The sequence below is a fragment of the Panicum virgatum genome, chromosome 2K, assembly GCF_016808335.1.
Source record: "Panicum virgatum strain AP13 chromosome 2K, P.virgatum_v5, whole genome shotgun sequence".
Classification (NCBI taxonomy): domain Eukaryota; kingdom Viridiplantae; phylum Streptophyta; class Magnoliopsida; order Poales; family Poaceae; genus Panicum; species Panicum virgatum.
Genome location: NC_053137.1, coordinates 12,032,017 through 12,052,471, shown reverse-complemented (window position 1 = coordinate 12,052,471; position 20,455 = coordinate 12,032,017). Strand labels below are relative to the sequence as shown.

The following is a 20,455-nucleotide window of genomic DNA, read 5'->3' as shown; positions in this document are numbered from 1 at the left end:
TATCGAAGAAGAGGTTTATGTAAAACAACCCCCTGGTTTAAAAAATCCCAAGTTTCCAAACCGTGTTTATAAACTTCAGAAAGCACTTTATGGTTTGAAACAGACACCTAGAGCTTGGTATGATAGACTGAAAACATTTTTGCTAGCTCAAGGTTTTAAAATGGGATGTGTGGATAAAACTTTATTCCTCATGCGGTCTGGCACTGATTTTCTATTGGTTCAGATATACGTGGATGATATTATCTTTGGTGGCTCTTCTCACGCTCTTGTCTCCAAGTTTTCTGAGCAGATGTCCAGGGAGTTCGAGATGAGTATGATGGGTGAGCTGCAGTTCTTCCTTGGGCTGCAGATCAAGCAAACTCCTCAGGGCACGTTCGTCCATCAAGCCAAGTACACCAGGGACTTGCTCCGGAAGTTCGACATGAGTGACTTGTCTCCTCAGCCGACTCCGATCAACACATCGACGGCGCTTGATGAGGACTTGGACGGTGAGGCGGTGGACCAGAAGAAGTACAGGAGCATGATCGGCTCCTTCCTGTACCTGACGGCGATGCAGCCGGACATTCAGTTCGGCGTCGACCTTTTTGCGTGATACCAGGCCTCTCCGCGTACCTCCCACAGGCAGGTGGTGAAACGCATCTTCAGGTATTTGAAATTCACCCCTGAATTTGGTCTTTGATACTCTGCGGATTCTTCTCTGGTTTTGGTGGGCTTTTCTGATGCCGATTTCGGTGGGTGTCGGTTGGATCGCAAGTCGACATCCGGCACCTGTCAATTTCTCGGTACATCTTTGGTGTCTTGGTCCTCTCGCAAGAAGGCTAGCGTAGCGCTTTCTTCCACAGAAGCTGAGTATGTTGCCGCTGCTAGCTGTTGCTCCCATATACTTTGGATGAAACAAACCTTGCAGGATTATGGACTGAGTTTTGATAGGGTTCCCATCTTTGTAGACAACATGTCCGCTATTAGCATTGCAAAGAACACTGTCCTACACTCCAGAACCAAACACATAGATATCCGGTTCCACTTCCTGCGAGACAATCATGAGAGAGGCCACATAGACTTGATCCATGTCCCTTCAGAGAGGCAAACCGCAGATATCCTAACCAAACCCCTTGAGTAGGACACCTTTGCTCGCTTGCAAGGGGAGCTTGGGGTTTGTTACCCCTTTTGATCACTGACTTTTCCCTGGTTAGCTTTGTAGGTCTTGTTTGTTTTTCTCTTCGTTTTTTAGGTTTGGTAGTTGCATTGTGCATATGCATTGTACATTTATGCAATTTGCATTGCTTCACTTGCACTAGCATTCTTGTATACATTGCTATGATCTCCTAGTGCTTGCTAGTGTGAGTTTATAATCGTGATCATGTATAGCTTGCTCCACTGTGTTTATGACATCATCTGAGTTAAGCTATTTTGATTTGAAAATTTGAAAACTTGGTCACCCTGTCTTGGCTACTAGCATGTTAAGGCGTGTTGATATGCTTTGCTATCTCATTCATGCTAGTGTAGCCTTTCGTTCAGCAATTCATACTTGACATGATATAAAATTAATAAAATTTCTTGAATGTGCTTGAAATGGAATGGAAAGATCCAGGTGGGATTGCTTGTTGCACTGATTGAGCTTTCGGGACGGCTCACTTTGCACTTGTGAGAACCCGGGCAAGCCTATGCATGACTGAAACGAGTGCCTTAAGCTTCTGATTGCCTTTGGCATAGGCTTGGTCTCATTGCTAAGTAAAGCATGACAAGTTTTCAACCCCTGGCATTAAATTGCTTGATATAATGAGATTGCAAAATCAATGTTTATAACATGCTTTGAATGTTTTTGGCTCACCTGTATGAGTTTGATTAGCACTGTCCTTCATTCCCTACTTGCTAGTACTAGATCAAGGGTGACGCTTTTATTTCCCCTAAACTGGAACTTGCCTAGCTCTAGACTGATTTGATATACCCTGTTGAGCTAGATGCAGGTCTTGTTTATGGATGCACACGTGCTTGTGACTAGTTATTGCTCATATCATTGTATCACTGAATGCTTTCACTTACACCTCCTGCATTGCATTCATTGCATAGCATATGTTCACGGGGAGTCTCAGTTTCAGGGGGAGCTTTAGGTCTGTTTAGTCTTGATGTGTGCATGTGTCAACAAGGGGGAGAAGTTTGATTTTTGAGAGAACCAAAAACTTGTTGAGCACAGGGCCTTGAGGGTGCATACATTTGATGAGAGTTGCACTGGTAAGGGGGAAATGCATTCAGTGGGAGTTTCTGCTTTGTTTAGCTCCTGGTTTTCCCTCCGCTTCTGGCATGACTGTGTCGAGCCCTGCCTCTGTCTTTGAGGAGTCATGCTTGTGTTTGATCGATTGCGTCGAGTTGTTGCCCTTGTCTGAGGGAATCGATTTGTGCTTGGTCAAGTGACTTGTTCTTGCTTCTTTCGAGCTTTTGTCACTTGTTCAAGTTCTCTCTTGATTCTTTGTTCTTCAATGTTTTTGTTTCAGTCTTGATTCGTTTGTGGTGTGTTGACAATGCACTCATCAAGGGGGAGATTGAGGAATGTTGAGTACTCTATCCTGCTTGTGATGATTGAATTGTCAACCGTGCGGTGTGATCGTGCGCTTGGTCTTTGGATTGCAGGTACACGGGCGTCAAGTGTCGACGTAAAGCTGTCGTGGAGGTGCTGTGGCCGATGGACCGTGCGGTGGACGGCGGCAAAGGGCAGCCGGGACCGCAGCTCGGGTCGGGCGGCAGCTGTGGCGTCCACTCCTGGATCGAGGGCGCAAGCGGCGACGGAAAGCGGGTTTCTTGGTTTGCGCCACAAAACCAAGTAGGCGGACGGCGGTTGAAGACGCCAAGTCGTGGAGGCACTGCCATCGGTCTCGGGACTGACGTATGCGACGGGCGTCGACGGCCTCTAGGGCCTCGCTACGCGCGAGGAGGTGACGGGCGTCGGGCGGCGTCTAGGGCCGTCAGAAGGCCGAGGCGGGAACGGCGTCTAGGGCCACAGCGTGGAGGCGGGAATCTTCCCGCGCGTGGAGTTTTGGCGGTTTTCTCAAAACCGGCCACCTACCCGGGTTTCGCGGACCCCCCAAAACCGCGAACCGAATCTTCATCGACATGGCGGCATCGCGAAGAAGGCTTCGAGTCAAAGAAAGAAACTCCGCCGTCGGATGAGATCGTGTACATATTTCCGATTTTGCCCCTACGGGCGTTTTAGTGTCTAGTTTGAGTCGAGGGTATTTTGGACCCCTGCGTGGGCACCTTAAATACCCCTCTCCCTCTCCTCTCTCTCTGGTGCGCCAGCCAACCAGAACAGAACCACCTCTCCCTTCTCCTGGCGCCACCCCCCTCTCTCCCTCCCGGTCCTCTCCCTCTCCTCTCTAGGACTAGGGTTTTTAGCCATGGATACTTGAGGATTTGGTACTGAGATTGTTCGGGAAAGAAGGCCCATCCCTCTTTGTGCCCTCCGGGGTTTTTGAATTCATCTTGTTCTTGTTCATCTTGTGCCTCGTTTGATTAAATTTCAATTTTCTTTTGTCGATTCATGAGCACGAGTTGATGGCTTGATTCTTGATGTTTTCGTGACTCTTTGTAGTGATTCAAAACCATCTAGCACAGTGCTAAACCCCTCGGAATCACGAGTCACCACGAATCGAAGTTTTTGTGTTCTTAAGAAAACCCCAATCTTGCTTCGAATTTCGTCGATTTCTCCCAAACCATGGAGTAATTCATCGATTCCTTCCGTGGACGTATTCACAAGTCCCTTGTGATCATGCCTACAAAATTTGGTGAGTTTTAGACTTGATTTGGTCACTCGATCATCAAGTTTTCAAAAGAACACGGGCTGACAAGCGTTTCTGGACTCTGTTTCATCTAGCACCGGATGAACCAACGTTTTGAAATTGTATGCGTCGGATCAACCGATGTATAGGTGTTTCTCACGTTAAGGTTTTCTGCTTGTCGTCTGGTTGCACCGGTGCCTTCTCTCGCAAGTGCATCGGTTCAACCAGCGAGTGTCTTTTTGCTGCCGTTCTGCCCGTTTGACCGGCGTATAGGCTTTAGTGAACGTCGGTTCAACCGGTGGGTGTTCGGTTCAGTTTTGTTGCCTCTCTGGACAACTGCACCGGTGTTTAAATTCGATTTTGTCAGATCATCCGGTGTGTAACATCGGTTGAACTGACGCAGTTCAAACCATTGCGTCGGATCAACCGGTGCTTGCTTTCTCGTGCTGCCGGCTCTGTGCGTCGGTTAAACCGACGAGGTGCCCCTATGCACGTCGGTTCAACCGGTGTGTATACCGTGTGTGTTCCTCAGCTGCTTCTTCTCGCTGTTTGCTTCCGCATTACTTTTCGCTTGTTTCTAGGGCTGTTTTGTGTTAGTGTAGCTTCCTCATAGCTACTCTACACTTCACCTAGGACTTGAGGGTTGGGTGCGAATTTGGGATCTTAGGCTGAGCTTCTGATTGAAGAATTTTTAATTGGCTCCCATTCACCTTTCTCTGGTCGCCTTTTCAGTCGCTCAGTTTTCTACTGTCATTGGCTTGTCTACGGCCGCCATCGAGTAACAATGGCCATGGGCTAGTAGTAGTAAGGCTTGTCTAAGTGAGAATTGCACTACTTCGACAACTTCACTCGTGGAGATACTAAAATGATGCAAATTTAAGTTTTATTAGCTTTTTTTTGGAATTCTCTACATTTCCCTATTCATTAGTTAGACATGACTTATGTTTCCGTCTATATATTTTATAACTATCAAATGTATGAAAGATATCGAGTAACAATGATCTCCTACCACCTAAAAAGAACGAAGTGCTGTTTACCTCTCGCATGAATCCGCTCCCCTCCGTGAGTCTGCCCACGCCCTTCCTCACCCCGCGAGCCGCGCGCCGAGGCCGTCCCGGCGCTCCGCCGGTGAGCCGTCGTCCTCCGGCCAGCATCCCCGTCTCCCTCCTTCCCCGTCCCTCGCGCCGGCTCTCTCGCCTCCCCCCTCTCTCTCGCACGAGCCGCTGCGGCGCCGCCGCCGCTTTGCGTCCCTCTCGCGCGAGCCGTCGCTGCCACTCCGCGCCGCCCTCCCTCGCCTCCCTCTCTTGCTCACCCCCACCGCCGCGCCACTCCTCCTCCTCCTCCGCGCCCCACACCCCTGCCTCCTCCGCCGTTGCGCCAAAAACTGCTCCCGTGCCACTCCTCCGATCCGGCACCCCGCGCGCCCCTGCCTCCCCTGCCGTAGCGCCGCTCCCCCGCCGCCACGAACTGCTCCGCCCCGATCTCGCCCGCCTGAAATGCTCCACCCTGATCTGCCCCCGCCCTGATCTGCTCCATCAAGGAAGGCGACGGCCCGGCCGCTCCGCCCTGTCGTGGCGGCCCCGTGTTGGAAATTTATGATCTCAGGATAACAACCTAGATCTACATGGCAATAATTTCCACAAATTAGAGATAACATACCAAATATATTCATGTACTGTGTTTGGCAGGTACACCTAATGTTTCCATCTATAAGTCGGCCCCGGTCCCACAGTGCTGTCTATAAATATGAGACGGAGGGGTACCCTCTGTAACCCTAATCAGTTAATCTCGCGATTAGCAAAACACCAATCAATTAGGGCACTGCAGGGGCTGGAAGCGCGACTTCCTCATCTACTTCGTGGCAGGCACCGACAGGAGTTGCTGGTCATCATCGACATCAAGATCTTCATAAACAAGAGATCTAAATCTCTCTAATTGGTGAAGATTAAACTCTACTTCATCTACATCAGCCCTATTACTACAACTACAGAGGCGTTCATGGATTCAAAAGTTCTGGTCAGTATTAATCTAATTAATTCCGCATTAAGTAATTAGTGATCATGATTAGACTAAGCTAAAATCCTGTTGACGGTTAATTAATTATAACACCCCGCTCCACCCCGGTCGCGTTGATCCGTGGCGGCAGCCCAGCCACTCCGGCCTGGCTCCGTTGACCTGGCGCGGTGTCCCTGCTCCACCCGGCCGCATCGACCCGTGGCGTCGGCGGCCCGCTCGCTCCGCCCCGGTCGCGTCGTCGTCCTGCGGCGCCGGGTCGATTGCGCCGACCTGCGGCGGCGGCCTGGCTTCACCACGGCGGAGGCCAATCTCCACCCCAGCCGCCGCTCCTCTACGGCGACGGCTTGGATGCCCGACCGCCCGCGACGGCTTGCTGCTCAATGTTGGAGCTCCGCCTCGCGCCGCGACGACGGCGAACAGAGCTCCGCCGGGGGGGTCGTCGTCGAGTTCGCACCTCCGGCGATCCCCCGGCCAAACCTTCGCGCGCCGTAGACGCTCTACATCTCCCTCACACTCCCAGACACGATTAGCTCGCGGATTAGGCAACACAGGCAACGAATTTGGGCTGGCGAGTTGGGGAAGATGAACAGTACCACGGAGAGCGATTTGCGCACGAACGCACGGCGCCGGACGCCGCACCTCAATTACTCGCTCTTAGAGCTCAATGAGGTTACAACGGGCTTTATAGCCCCGGGCGGACGCGCACTACACCACGCGCTACCCTACTTCGACGGCCGCCATCCGCTAGCTCCGCCACGGCGCCCACGACGCGGTCCGCGCGGCCTCCAGATGCCGCGCACGAGGCGGAGCTTCTAACAGACACAACGACCTCCGACTTGCTCGCTCTGACGAGCTCCCCCTGATCACGACCACCTACGCCCGACGTGATCGCCACACGATCACACGAACACACACGCCACGGCCTCGCGCACGCACGCGAAGGAGCACACCGCCCGCGCGCGCGCACGCGCGACGCGCGCGCGCACCACCAGCTCGCGCGCACACACGCGCTGGGTTTATCCTAACACTCAATAGAGAGGCGCAGAGGGCAGGCTTGAGCGGCGAAGCATGTGGCAGCAGGGTGGTCCTTTATCGGCAGCAGTGCCGTGAGCTCGCCGCCAAGAGATAGCTCGACGCCTCGACCTCTGCCCCACCATGGCATCCCCCTTTGTCTCCCTCAGTCCGCTCTCCCCTCCCTCCCCCTCTCTCAGATTCTATTGGCGACCGCTGACCGCGTCATGCTCCCCGCCCTTCCACCTCCACTGCGCCCCCTCACCGTTCTCCTCTCGGGGACGCGCCGCCGGCTGAGGAGCTCGCAGTGGTCGCGCTCTCTGTGTGCTCAGCGGTGACAGGATCGCGGCCCTAGAGGACGCCCGTGGCTCAAGCTTGGCGTTTGACCGCGCTGCCCCAAGGAGTAGGACTGGCGTTGACCACCTGAGCAGCTCCCTTGTTTCGGCAAGGATCCATGTCCATGGGATGCAAGACTATGAGTTTCTTGCTTATTCGATCCTCGCGGGATGGCCATCTTCACCATTCTGCGCAGCCTCCTCAGCCACCAAGTCTGTGCACATCAGCTTACATTTTTGGAAGAGGTAATAACTAGGTAATGCGCAAACAGAAAATTCTATTTGCCTTGCTGCTTCCAGTTTTCGCATTATGGATTCCATTTAACTCGTAGTCGAAGCCTTTTTTTTATTCAGAAGAAAGTCAATTCAGGTATATATGTTTCTTGACTTTACTAAAAGTGTGCACTTGAGAACAAGATTTGCACAACCATCTCAATCTGTGTAGTTCATCACTCCTATGCATACTGACATCTTGCTTCATTCATGTTTGTCATGAAAGCATGTTCAAGAAGTGCATCCTCCCAATTTCCCACATGAAATGTAACAGGCGTAACACAGACGTCAATTCTTCTTGAAGGTAAAGTTAGTTTACCCCTAGGCGCGCGCCATTCATTGTTGTTTCACTTTCTGCATTACAATTATGAGGCGGTGAGAATTTGATGGTTGACATTCATGCCATAATCTTTGTTGAGTGGCAGTGTGATGCTCTTCTCTGTAGCAGTTCTCCATGTACCAGTTGCAAGCGGGGACATAATTTCCCTGTAAATGTGCTACCTTATGTCCTGCACCCTTCTATTGATTTGGAAATGAGGTCCTCTTTCAAGCTGTACTTTTGCTTGAGGATTTTATAATCTGTTCAGTTTGTTGTTGAAAAGTATATGATTTCCATACTCTTGATTTTATGGGAATTTTATTTGTGTCACAGTAACATGGACTGGATATGAAAAAAAACTACCAATTGATATCTTTTTAGCTTGTTTTATTTCAAGCAGTTCTGGCTAAAGACATACTTCTTGTATGAAAAAAATCAGTTTCTTGTTGTATGTTTGCAGCAAAACAAGTTTTGGGGTAAATGAGATATGCCATGCAAGAGACAAGACACTTATAAGTAACACAGAAATTATGTTCATTATAAATGAAATGTCCAAGATATGTCCAAATGTTTTATATTATGGTCAAGAAGTTTTTTGTTTGTTTTGGTTACATGTCTGCGGCGGCGATTGATCTGGAATGTCTATTTTATTCAGAATACATGATATGTTTCACCCTTCTTTTGATTCACAAGTATGCAGGTCGAATTATTCAGTTGCTTGATTTCATAACAATTCGCGTTGGGTCTCGTCATAGCCTTATTTTTGTTCATGCTCGAGGCCATGCATGTCAATCAGGATCGCCTGTGTGCTCAGGCTCCTCTAGGCCGGCCAGCATCAATGTGAGTAAAGCTTGAAACTCCTTGTCCTGTAATCCCACTGCTCACAAAAGTGACTAACTAAATCATGGAGCTGTTTGATACATTCATCAGATCTTGATGTTCAATCTGGTGCACACAGTCAAATTTGGCCATGGTGACTGCTTGTAGGCCATCCTCTTGGTGGCCCACAGCACGCTGGTGGTCAACTCATGGTGAGATCTTTGCCTTATGTCTATTTGTATATGTTTACGTGCCACTCACATGATGTTATCCAAGCTTGATTGAGTTTTGGGTCTGAGCACCAATTCTATCTGATTGGTTCTATTATCAAAGTAGCACGGCAAATTGGTTTTGATTTAGAAGTAGTGCATCTGTTCATCTGTTGGCATCTACAATTCTCACGTCAGAAATCACACTGATATGAGGCAAGTTTTCTGATTTATTTGTAGATTTATAGCTTCTCGACCGCTTTATTTCTCACTTCGAATCTAATGGAATATAGCTTTCTTATTAGTAGTATTATGCATTTAATTTCTGAATATTTTTTCTAGATGACAGCTTGATAACAAGGTGAAATACATTTATTTTTATTCATGGAGCAAGATGAGAATATTAATGTTCTTACAGTTAGGTTTATTTGTTTCCATTCAATTTGAGAGGTGTCTCATTTCTGCTCTTCATGCCTTCTTTTGTGTTCTAAAACTTCTATGTCAGGATATGTTTCATTCAGTTCTCCATGTTTCATGTTCACCGGCGGGGCCTTTCAGCTTGCACGGGTGGTGGCGCCAGTTACGGCGACTGGTAGCGGCGGCGAGCTTCCCCTTGAGGCTGCCCACCTCCGCCTGCTTGCACTGGAGCTAGCACTAGAGGTCGTCGAGCGCGGCCTCATACGACGTGATGGCCTCGCGGAGCGGCGGCGCGGAGGGGTTGGAATAATATTCACTTCAGTCAACACATGATGTAAACTGCAATAAAACCTTTTGTCAGATGGTCTCGTAGCATGTAACCACCACATGTGCGATGAAATTAATATAATAATTTTTATTGTTTGTTTTGCATACCATATGTTATTTAGGCTTTAGTTGTTTGAATTACACTGCAAAATTTCACCGTAGCTTTAGCACGAGCATTATACTACTAGGCTTGTTACACTAACAACGTTATATATGATGAATATTGTTATTTTTTGACAGATTTACATCTTTTTACACTTGATACGTGATTGCAGAGAACTCGATTTTGCCGACTGTAGAGAATCTGATTCGCACGAAAGGCATGCTAGCTCGACCGTCAAGCAACACGCAGCGCGTCGCGGAGGCAGTCCGGACACGTCCACGAACATCTGGTTGGCGTCGTACACGACCGTGTCAGCATCGTCCGCTCCCGCCAGCGTCGCGGCCGCGATGGCCACCACGCCGGAGCCATCCAGTTGAATTTTTGGCTCAGACTGTTGCTATCCAGTTGGTTGTTTGATTTGCATCGTTTTGATCCTATATACTCTTTTACTGTGTTTAAAAAAGTTTAAAAAATTGACTCTCGTAGCAACGCACGGGCATTCAACTAGTTAAGATTTAAGAAAGAATATCAGGTTTATATTAGGTTAAAACTACCATCTTTGCTAGATTTTTCTTTACGAAACAAAATGCAGACACAGACAGTTTCGTGCACATATGCGGATCTTCATATTGATGAAGTCACCCTATGCGTGTATAATTAAGTAGCATCTCAGCATACATCTTGTTCTTGTACATTATATATAATAAAAAATCATTGCATAATATGCTCATCAATTCATATCCCCTTTCTTTGAAGTGCAATTGGGGTTTTGCCCCTCTCTCTTTTAACTGTGTGATTTTGCCTTTATTTTTTAGAAGTTATTGTGATTTTATCCTTGATCTTTGCATATTTATTCTTATTTTGACCGTTGGCTAGGGGTAAAACCGTATTGACTTGTGAATAGTAAAAGGTAAAATCACAAAGTTTTAAAAAATAAGGGCAAAATCATACTTACACATCAAAGTAGAGGTAAGAACACGAATGCTCTATAAGAAAAACCCAAAACTGGCCGGATACCATACCATGTATGTGTGCCAAAACCTATCTACTACCACTACTACAGAATTCTTTTGCGAGGCGGGCAGAAAGGCTTTTCCGAGGCGGGCAGCCCAACCGCCTCGGAGCTATCGTCACGGTTAATGGAGGCGTTTACGGAGGCGGGCGCTCAACTGCCTCGGTTAATAGTTTAACCGAGGTGGTCGGGTTAAGACAACCGCCTCGGTTAATATCCATTAACGGAGGCGTTTACTATAATATGACCGTCTCGGTTAATGTTTTCAACTGAGGCGGACACATTTAACGTGACCGCCTCCGTTAAGATTTTTTAGAATAAAAAAAAGCATATTTGATTTTGAATTTGTAAACCAAATCAGAATACACGCTTACGAAAGGGTAAACACACATATTACATCCTTTTTATGTCGTTCCGATTTGCATAGTACATGCATGTTCAACAAATATATTACATCCATTCACAAATATATTACAGCGATTCAAAACAGCGTAGATGTTCAAATGATTACAGAAGCTATGGGCACCTAATCGAGTTCCGGCAACTTGTAGTCCTTCATGTTGAGTTGGGTTCTCCAGTTGCGTAGCCTCACGAACTTATCGTCCGTTGCTAAATCGCTCTCGTCATAGAAGCTGGTACCCCCAACATGACAACATTCATCAGTGACAAACTTGCAAATGTTAGATATAATTTGGTTGATGGTTGTCTTGTCCACCCTTGACCTGCGCCACCATCCTATGGATTTCTTGAGCTGTCGCCAGCTTCCGTTGTAACTTACACAAGTCCTGAGGTACGAACAAGTACAGTATCCACACAATACTGAGTTTTCAGGTTGCTTCGCGCACTGCATTCATGTAAGACAATCATTAGGACACATAGATTGCATGCACAATGTAGTAGCACATAAGATTCTTCATACGTACCGGAAAATCTCGCCTCAGGCGCAGTTTTGTGACATACTTCTGCTTCTTGCTCTCGGACCTCCGATCATAGCAATCGGGGTCTTCCACGTATTTCCTGTAAGCACTGTATGCGAACCACTAGTGTCAACAACAAATTTGATATATACTTTGAGTGCATAAGGAATTGTGTCGTCACTTACTACCGCAGATAGTATTCGAAATCCTTACTTAAAGTGACCACCTCGATTAAACTATTAACCGAGGCGGTTATACGGTCGGCGGTGTAAGGATCACCGGGGTGTCCGACCCTAGAGGGGGAGGGGGTGAATAGGGTCGCTAATCGCTTTTCTATCCTAGGGCTCAATCTAATTGCATAAGATAAACCTAACACGTCCTACACATGCTAGTTATGACTAAGGTTTATCTATGCTACCCTCTACTTACCCCAAAAGACTTGCAACCTATAGTCAATCCTAATCAAACTAACTAGGAAAGTAAAGGTAAGCAAGAAAGAGTAAATGCGGAAACGTAATGCGGTAAGTAAAGCGGTAAGGGAGAGGATATGCAAACTCCCGTGAAGACACCAAGACACACGATTTAACGTGGTTCGGTTAGGACACCAAAGTCCCTCCCTACGTCCACGGCCACTTGCTCACAAAGAACAAGTGTGATACCGAGTCTCTTCGCTTGATCACCGTCTTGCCACGCCTCCAAGGCTCCCGACAAGCAAAGGCTAAGTGACACCAAGTCACAAAGACGAGGTCACCGCCACCGTCTATCTCGAAGCGTCACCACGGCACCGTCTTCACTATCTTGGAGCTTTAACACCAAGTAGGGGCCTCCTTCCCCGCACAAAGTGTCGTTGCCACTCCACACCAAGTCGGAGGGTCACACGACGAGTACAAGTATTTGCTTGCCGCAGCAAGACTTCTCTCAAGGGAGCTCTCGCAAGAACTAATCCCTAATCAAGCACTAAGCACTCTAACAAGTGTGCTTAAGCCTATATGATGTACAATGAAGCTCTATGGTGGTTGGAGATGATCTTTAGCTCTTGTATACTTCCTTGAACTCCAGCACACTCAAATGGTGCGGCCTTGGGGGTATATATAGGCAGCACAAGCAAATATAGCCGTTGGAGAAAAGCTGCCAGAAATGTGCTTAACACCGGTTAATCCGATGCTCCCCAAATCGCCATCGTCGGTTTAACCGGTGATACTAAACTGCCCACTGAAAACTAGCCGTTACGTGTACGGGCAATCAACCGACGCAATCGACCGGTGTATGTAATGTTAGCGTCGGTTTAACCGGTGAGTGCAACTGTCCTCTGATCCTTGAAAAACAAACTCTCTGGACAACTGCACCGACGCCATTAACCGGTGCATCATCGGTTCATCCGATGTATGCATTTTCCTTGGTCTGCTTCTGCCATTGCACCGACGTATTCAAACTTCCTATCGTCGGTTCATCCGGTGCCAAACCCTAGCCCGCAGGCCATCTCTGTCATTGCACCGATGAGTACATTTTGCCTTACGTCGGTTCATCCGGTGATACTAAAACTCCCAGACGTGCTCAAGTCAATGCACCGACGTGTGTAATTTGCTTGGCGTCGGTTCAACCGGTGACTTGATTTCTTTTAGGTTTCAGGGCGCTGCCCTGAGACCCGCGAGGGGCGGCTCCCCCTCGACCCCCGTCCGCTAACCGGGTAGCGGAACCCCCGTAGGGGCGGCCCTTCGGGCCTAGCTTCGCCTCTCTTCTCTTTGTCATCACTTGAACCTAAAAGCCTGAGTATATCATCTAAGCAAACACATTAGTTCAAGTGTTGCGTGTGTCATCAATCGCCAAAACATTATATTGAAATATGGCATGAGAGGCCATTTTCGCTACAGGCGGCCCGGCGCCTGTTAACCGAGGCGGGCCGGGAGCCTGCCCGCCTCCGACGCTAATTACAAGTGCCTCGCAAAATAGAATTCTGTTGTAGTGTACAATAGACATGTTGTAGGTAATCCAACTGACGGTGGGTGAGTACCGCGAGCAGGGATTCATGGAACCCCCATTTTGAGATCCGGCCAGGGGATAAACATGCTGCTAACTCCTGTAATAGATTGTGAAGAATAAAAGGGACACATAGAGTTTTTACCTAGGTTCAGGCCTCTCGAAGGATTATAGCCCTACATCCTGCTTATCTATATATTTCTTGGTAGAGAACGAATCAGAGAGCACATGGGCAGAGCTCGTATCTCAGCTCTCTAGTCTTTTTTGGGGAAGAAAACCTCCTCCCCTTCCCTTCCCGGTCTATCCTTTTATAATACAATCTCTTCGTAAGGCGGTATCCAGGGAACGTGTGACGCGTCCCTACTGAGGAAGTGAGGATACGTGCCCGTCTTGCACTGCTGCCTTCGTGTGACGCGACCCTACTGAGGATACGTGTCCTTCATGCACTGCTGCCTGCGCCACCTCCTCGCCGTGTTTAGTTCCGTTGCAAAAAAATTTAAAAAAATCTTACTAATTTAAAGTACTAAATAAAGTCTATTTATAAAACTTTTTAACAGATGGATTGTAAATCGCGAGACGAATATAATGATGCTAATTAATATATTATTAATTAATAATTATCGGATGATTACTGTAGCATCACTGTTGCAAATCATAGATTAAGTAGGTTCATTAAATTCGTCTCGCGATTTACAGCACATCCATGTAAAAAGTTTTGTAAATAGACTTTATTTAGTACTCCATACATGTATCGAAACATTCGATGTGATGTTGTTTTTGTGTTTACGGGATTTAAATCGGATCTGTTAAACAGGATCTAAATTCTTTAGTGCTACTAAGTGTCAGACATGTCGGCGAAGCCTCTTAAATGCTTGTTGGGTACATGCACCACGCATGCAGCTGCCACTTCACTTGCCTTGCAAGTTGCACCATGCGTGTGGCAGAGCTCTACCTAGCTTTGCATGTGTGTAGCAAGAATAGGCATTGACTAGAAAGCCATGCGCAGCATTGCTGCACAACAAGTTATTGGACCAGTATATAAATAACGTAGAGTAAATTATGTTAAGTTTTTTTTAAATGCATGTGATGTTTTAGTATGTAAGCTATGAAATTTTTAGATATGTTTGTATTCAATTTTTTATTGACGTAAAGACGTTTCAGTGTCCGAGTTATTGATAGGATGGATCCTACATAAATATTTATGCGGATGAACGAATGTGAAATTGTAGTATATAATAAAGGTGTAGATTTTGAAATTCTAAGCGGCTTTTATTTTAAATACTTTTTATTTGAAGTCGTTTTGGTGTTCAAATCATAGGTACAATGGATCGCATGTAAGTATTTGTACGAATGGGCTCGGCGTTCAGTCCAGTGGAGACAATGGTGGTTGCTCCCGCTGCAATTCAATCTTCTGCTTCTCATCAAGGCCTCACTCATGTGCATCAGCGCTTTCAATTGCTAACTTTCTTTCATTGATTTGTATTATTACTATTTCTTCAGTCAAAATAAATTTAGATTGTGGCCTACCCTCTATTCTGCTGCAGGATCACATAAGACAGTTTTTTTAAGCAGTTGTATTTATGGTGACCACTTCATACATGGACAGATCCAAACTGGAACTCAACATTTTAGGTTCTTGTCTTTGTTTTCTACTAAATTAATGGCATCTAAAGTAATGAAGTGCAGCTCAAACTTGCTTTGTATTTCCTATAAGCTATAGATGCGTTTTTTTGTAGACCATTGAAATTTATCCAACTATGTATAAGTTACACTGAGGTAAATCAGTTGGCATTCTCTTTGTTTGAAAACACATACTTATATGCCACAATCTTATATGCCTAACATAATCCAAATCATTGTTGCTAAAAAAAATAATCCAAATCAGTCCGCTTGAAAATTTTATCATTGTCTTGCCAAATGCAATTCGGTGTAATGCACATGTCTATGAACAAGATCAGTAGGGTCAATAATATTTTGATACAAAAGTTTTAAATTGTAAATTCCTGTTTATGCATATTAGCAATTGCAATGCTTGTACGTGCACTAATATTTCCTCAATGTCAATGCTGCAAGCTTTCATGTGTTGCACTTCCTCCGAGAGGCAAACACCGAATTCTATTGGCCCGATCGGTAAGGCGCGGCAGCGCCGCGCTGTGTTTCTAGTAGTTTAGTTATTACCAGGTGTTTGCAGCCAATCAGTTGTGTACCAAGCGAACTGCACCTGCATGGACCGTAGCCATTGTTGATCTTGACCACGCCACTGCCCATGATGACAAGCATCGCTTGTTGCAATTGGTTACCACGACACGGTCCATGCAACCGACCACATAAAGGAACCGACCAGCCCAGAAGGCGCTTGCTCTGAGGGACACAAAAGTAAGAACTAATGCTGATAAAGTAGAATCTTAGCGTCAAAGCACTATCCACATACAGCAGCCGAAGAAATGTTAAGGACAAGCTGTAGTGATCACATACAAAGGTACGGTGTTCAGGTTGGAGAACTGATAAAGTATAAAGCAGTAGGAAGTATAATATTAAAATTGTTTTAGCAGCTGACATCGTTTCATTTTCTTGTTCAGCTTGAACTGGATATGTGCAGCAGTTATTTAGGCCGGGAAACTAACAAATATTGGGATTCAGAGCTGAGATAACATGTATGAAGTGACTGACCAAATGGCAACTAAATGCAGATGGCAGAGAAGGTGTAAGAGGCTCAGTGATTAATACTAAAATAACAATGCATGCAAAAAGGGTTTTCTTCTTTTTTGCTCGCTTCACAGTAATTAAATGTAGACCACAAAAGAGGTCTAACAGATTTATACTAACTAATAATAAGATGAAAACATACAGACAAGGGTTGGACTTTTCTTGCATCATTGAAATGTGTAAGAATATTTGGTTTCTTTTTTTTGTAATTCAATTATCTACTGCATCAGTCAATCAGTTTGAGAGCCTTCTCTGTTTTCAAAGAGGTGACTTAACTGAATGAACAATATATTATCACTCTTAAGTCCATGAACTGGAGGCAGGTTTGGAAATGAACAAAGTAGCACACGTGCAGGTAAACTACAAGTGTCGTATTAATGTTACCTCTGTGAAGTTTCCTGCGGTCATCTGAGAAGGTTCTAGCTCGTAAAAACCATTGTGTAGCAGGAAGTTTGATCAGATCTGAAGATCTACCAAAATCAGTGTATGTGCATTTTGCTATGGGCTGCAATACTTTATCCTCTTGAATGGTGATGAGATGAGCATCCTCTGGTGCCTGCAAAATGATACTAAGTACTGGATCTGTGCTAATCAAACAGTTGTGCGTGGCGTAGGTCTAATCTAATCGGACTGGAGGAATTTTGGAATGTAAGAATAGGCGCATTAGGAATAGTGGAGAAGGAAATGCTGACTTACATTTTTTGCTTCGAATCCTAGCAGCATTTCTTCATCGTTGGCCGATGCAAACTCATTGCTTCTTGCTATGGACAGGAGAGGTGGTGAGCCGTGGACTCGAGTGAGCTTGATTTTTTTCTGGTCGCCTGCTGCGGAAGATGATGAGATGAGCACCGCTTCTCAACAAACTCCGGCTCCTCTCTCCCCTCCAAGAACAGATCAAGATCTGCCTCCTGCTACCACCCCTCCACAGACTCCACTTCGTGGAAGAAACAAAATAATCAAATCTTGGCACACGCTAAAAACAAGGGCGAAGAGAAAGCAGATGCATGTCAGGTGAGATAGAGAGGGTGGGGGAGGAGCTCTGTAGCTGACCTTGCAAAAGCGGAGATCGGAAGCGAGCTCTGTGGGCGGGACGCGGGAGCTCGGCCACAGGCTGCGCCACCTACCATACTTGGCCGCCTAGCTGTCCGGGTCGGCGGCAGACGCGGAGGGGTCTCCCTGCGTGCGGATCCACGTGCGGAGCACGGGAGCGGCGCAGATGTGGCTGTCGGGGGGCTCCGCGGCGACGGCGGTGATGAGGAGGTCGCAGAGGAGGAGGCCCAGGCCGCCGCGCCCCTTGACGGCCGGAGCGGAGGTGGCGTGGAACGGCCCCGGTTAGCCAGTCGCCGCCCGCTAGCCGCGCGGCCGCGTGCGCGTGGGAGAGAGAGAGGAGGAGGAGGAGGAGGACGGCGCCGCTAGCCAGTCGGCGGCCGGAGCGGGTCGGCGGGCCGCGCGGCGGCGGCCGGCGTGGGCGAGGGCTGCGCGCGCCGTCGTTGTGCCTTGCGCCTCTCCCCTCCCTCGGTCCCTCCCCATTCTCTCTCTCCCCAGGCTCGGGCGCGGCGGCGGTGGCCACGAGGGCGAGGACGAGCAGGCAGCGGTGGGCCATCTCGCCGTCGGGAGGCTATCCCTGCGCGGCAGGCGGGCGGGCGGGCGACCGGAGTGGAGGCAGTAGCAGCGGCGCGCGCGCGGCGGGGCTCGGACGGCGACGGAGGGCGTTGCCATGGCCGTTGGATGGCCCGATCCAACGGCCATTCTTTTTCCAGCGACGTGGCGCGCTCCCAGCCCAGAGAATCGACCCAGGTTTCGATTCTTAGAGATGGCCCTACTGGCACCTACTTACATGTGCATGTGTGTGTCAGTCATCCTCCTTTCCTCTTGTCTCAGCCGTAGGCACGTGTGCCAGGCGCCCACCTTTCTTTGGTGCCTGTGCCTGAGGCTTCCCGGGGTCCTGCATAGTGCTGCTCGGGGTCGTCCCGGGGTGCTAGGCTGCTCCCCGGGGTCTTCCAACAGGGGTCCTGTTTGGTTGTCTCGGTAGCATAGGTAGCATAAATTTTGATTAATAATTAATAGTATTAAATAAATGTAATTTATAAAACTAACTCCACAGTATTGTGCTATTTTACTAGACGAATCTAATAATATCTTTGACCGCATAATTAGAGGTTGGTTACTATATTATTATTGTAGTTAATTATTAATTAATTATCATCATTAGATTCGTCGCGAAAAATTATGCTCATCTGTGAAGAGGTTTTACAAATAAACTTCGTTTAATACTCCATGCATACAAAATTCCCTCGTTGCGCTAGTTGCGCTGGAAGAAACCAAACCGGCCCAGAGCCAGTCTGGGTGCCTCGAGCTCCCAAGCCCTGTGGGTTAGGCGGCCCCACTCCTAAGGGCCACCCCCTTTATGAGTAGTGGCGGTCGAGCATCTCCATAAATTGTCTGCAAAGAGGATTCCCATTTTCTGTACGCCGACAACAACCTTCTAAAACATACATGTTGTAAAATAGTTCGTAAAAATTTAACATGGTAGATTGTTTTAAAATAGTATTATATATATATATATATTACAGATGTTTTTAATACTAAATTTATTTATATCTACAATTATTTTATTTATTTGTTGAAACCCATTTGTGTGATCATTACCAATGGTTTGTAATATCTCTAATTGGAGATTACATTTATTTGTACGTTTTTGCTTCGGTCCTGTGTGAACTCTCCTTTTTTTTTTCAAGAAGGCAAGGAGAAGAAAAAATCTTTTTTCGCGACCGTGGAGAAGAAAAAATCTTGTTGATGTCTTCTTTTCAAACAAATGTTCCTGGCTGAAGGACGATTTCTGCTGTCTAAGGAGCGCTTATAAACAACGACTAAAAATTGTTTCCATGGCAAATTATGTTGCTTGAACAAAGACCATCTCTACACTTGCAACTCCCCATCTCCATCCTTCTGGGTAAAAATCAGCCCAAACAAATTTTTTTGGCAGAAAAAGCTATGGATCTAGAGATATCAGCTTCAAGAATCTTTTTGGCAGAAAAAGCTATGGATCTAGAGATATCAGCTTCAAGAATCGAACAAATTTGAACTTTAAACATCGTAGCTCCATTCAAATTCAAACCAAAATGATTCTTAAATTCCGCCGTAAAGTTTTCGAACTGAAACAGTTATATAAACCTTGGCCTCTCGCCTCTGCCGCGAGTCCACCGCGGTCCGCGCCCGATCCCCACCGTCCTCCATGGCCGATGCCTGCCCCTCCGAGCGTGCCTCCAGGGAACTCCAACATGACCCCTTTGCCCCGCTCGCGCAGCCACTAGGCCACAGCACCCCCTCTCCCCGCCCTCCCACAGGGCGCAGCCAGACTGCTCGACGAAATGCGTGTAAGGGTCACGATCGTCTCCCCTGGACGGGGACGGACCCTGTGCAAGTTGGTTCATTGCGAACCATGGCCAAGCCAGATGAACCCAATGAGAAACGTCTGAAGGAGGGTGGGACGTCCGTCCTGAGATGCAGCTTCCCAGCACGCAAATGATTCGGGTTTGTGCACGCTCAGCTTATTACCTCTACTTAGATTGTTCAGCTTATGCAAATGTGACATGCATAATTGTTGTTTAGCAGTTTCATCAGCGGCGTTGTTTTTTAACCAAAAAAAGACTTTTGCCTGCTATAAGCCTATAAGCCCAACATAGCAAGGTGGGAGAATGGCCACACGTTGCAGTATAAGGTATTTTGCCCATGTTTTCTTTGGATGCCTAATAGCTGGTTTGTTTCGTACTGCCTACATAGCAAATGTCTACCAGCCGTGTCAATCTTTTCCCCCCTTTTCTTTTTGATGTTTTACCGTAATCGCGACGCAAGTTCCTTTGATGACAAATCACATGAAAGTAACTTATAATTATATATTTATATTTTTGGAAAAAAAAAGATGGAAGAAGTGCTATTCTGTCAAGTGATTGAAGGGGATGTTATTAAGAACATCACATTTCCTCAGGCAAAAGGGAAAAACAGAGCTGGCTTCATTCTCAGTAGAAGTTTAGACAGGCTTAAGGCATTGAGAAGCTCCAATATTAGCTTTTGGGCTCTGGATCAAGTCAGGCTAACAAGCCCAAACAGGTTAACTTAGGTTTTTCCTAGTTCAGACAGTGTGTATCATGCTTTTTCCTGCACAGATTGTTTTTTTGGCAATCTAGGAACTACTTAACAAGCACAATCAATATATGAAATTTGTGCAGATAGTGTGTTTT

At 47.0% G+C, this 20,455-nt stretch overlaps 2 long non-coding RNA genes across 10 annotated transcripts; one reads left to right on the top strand and one right to left on the bottom strand.

The window, feature by feature from the left end:
- Positions 1-5,882: 5,882 nt before the first annotated feature.
- On the top strand, positions 5,883-9,609 carry LOC120666880. 9 transcript variants are annotated; one of them, XR_005671936.1, is made up of 4 exons: positions 5,883-6,171; positions 6,825-8,567; positions 8,658-8,758; positions 9,314-9,609. It is a non-coding gene; the product is annotated as an uncharacterized LOC120666880 (long non-coding RNA). The 9 variants fall into 9 exon arrangements; XR_005671933.1 differs by having other exon boundaries at positions 9,261-9,609; XR_005671930.1 differs by having other exon boundaries at positions 6,825-7,381; positions 7,635-9,609.
- A 5,784-nt stretch (positions 9,610-15,393) lies between these two features.
- LOC120695915 lies at positions 15,394-17,592 on the bottom strand. The gene is made up of 3 exons (XR_005683942.1): positions 16,911-17,592; positions 16,599-16,770; positions 15,394-15,869 (listed from the first exon to the last, which is right to left on the bottom strand). It is a non-coding gene; the product is annotated as an uncharacterized LOC120695915 (long non-coding RNA).
- Positions 17,593-20,455: the final 2,863 nt, after the last annotated feature.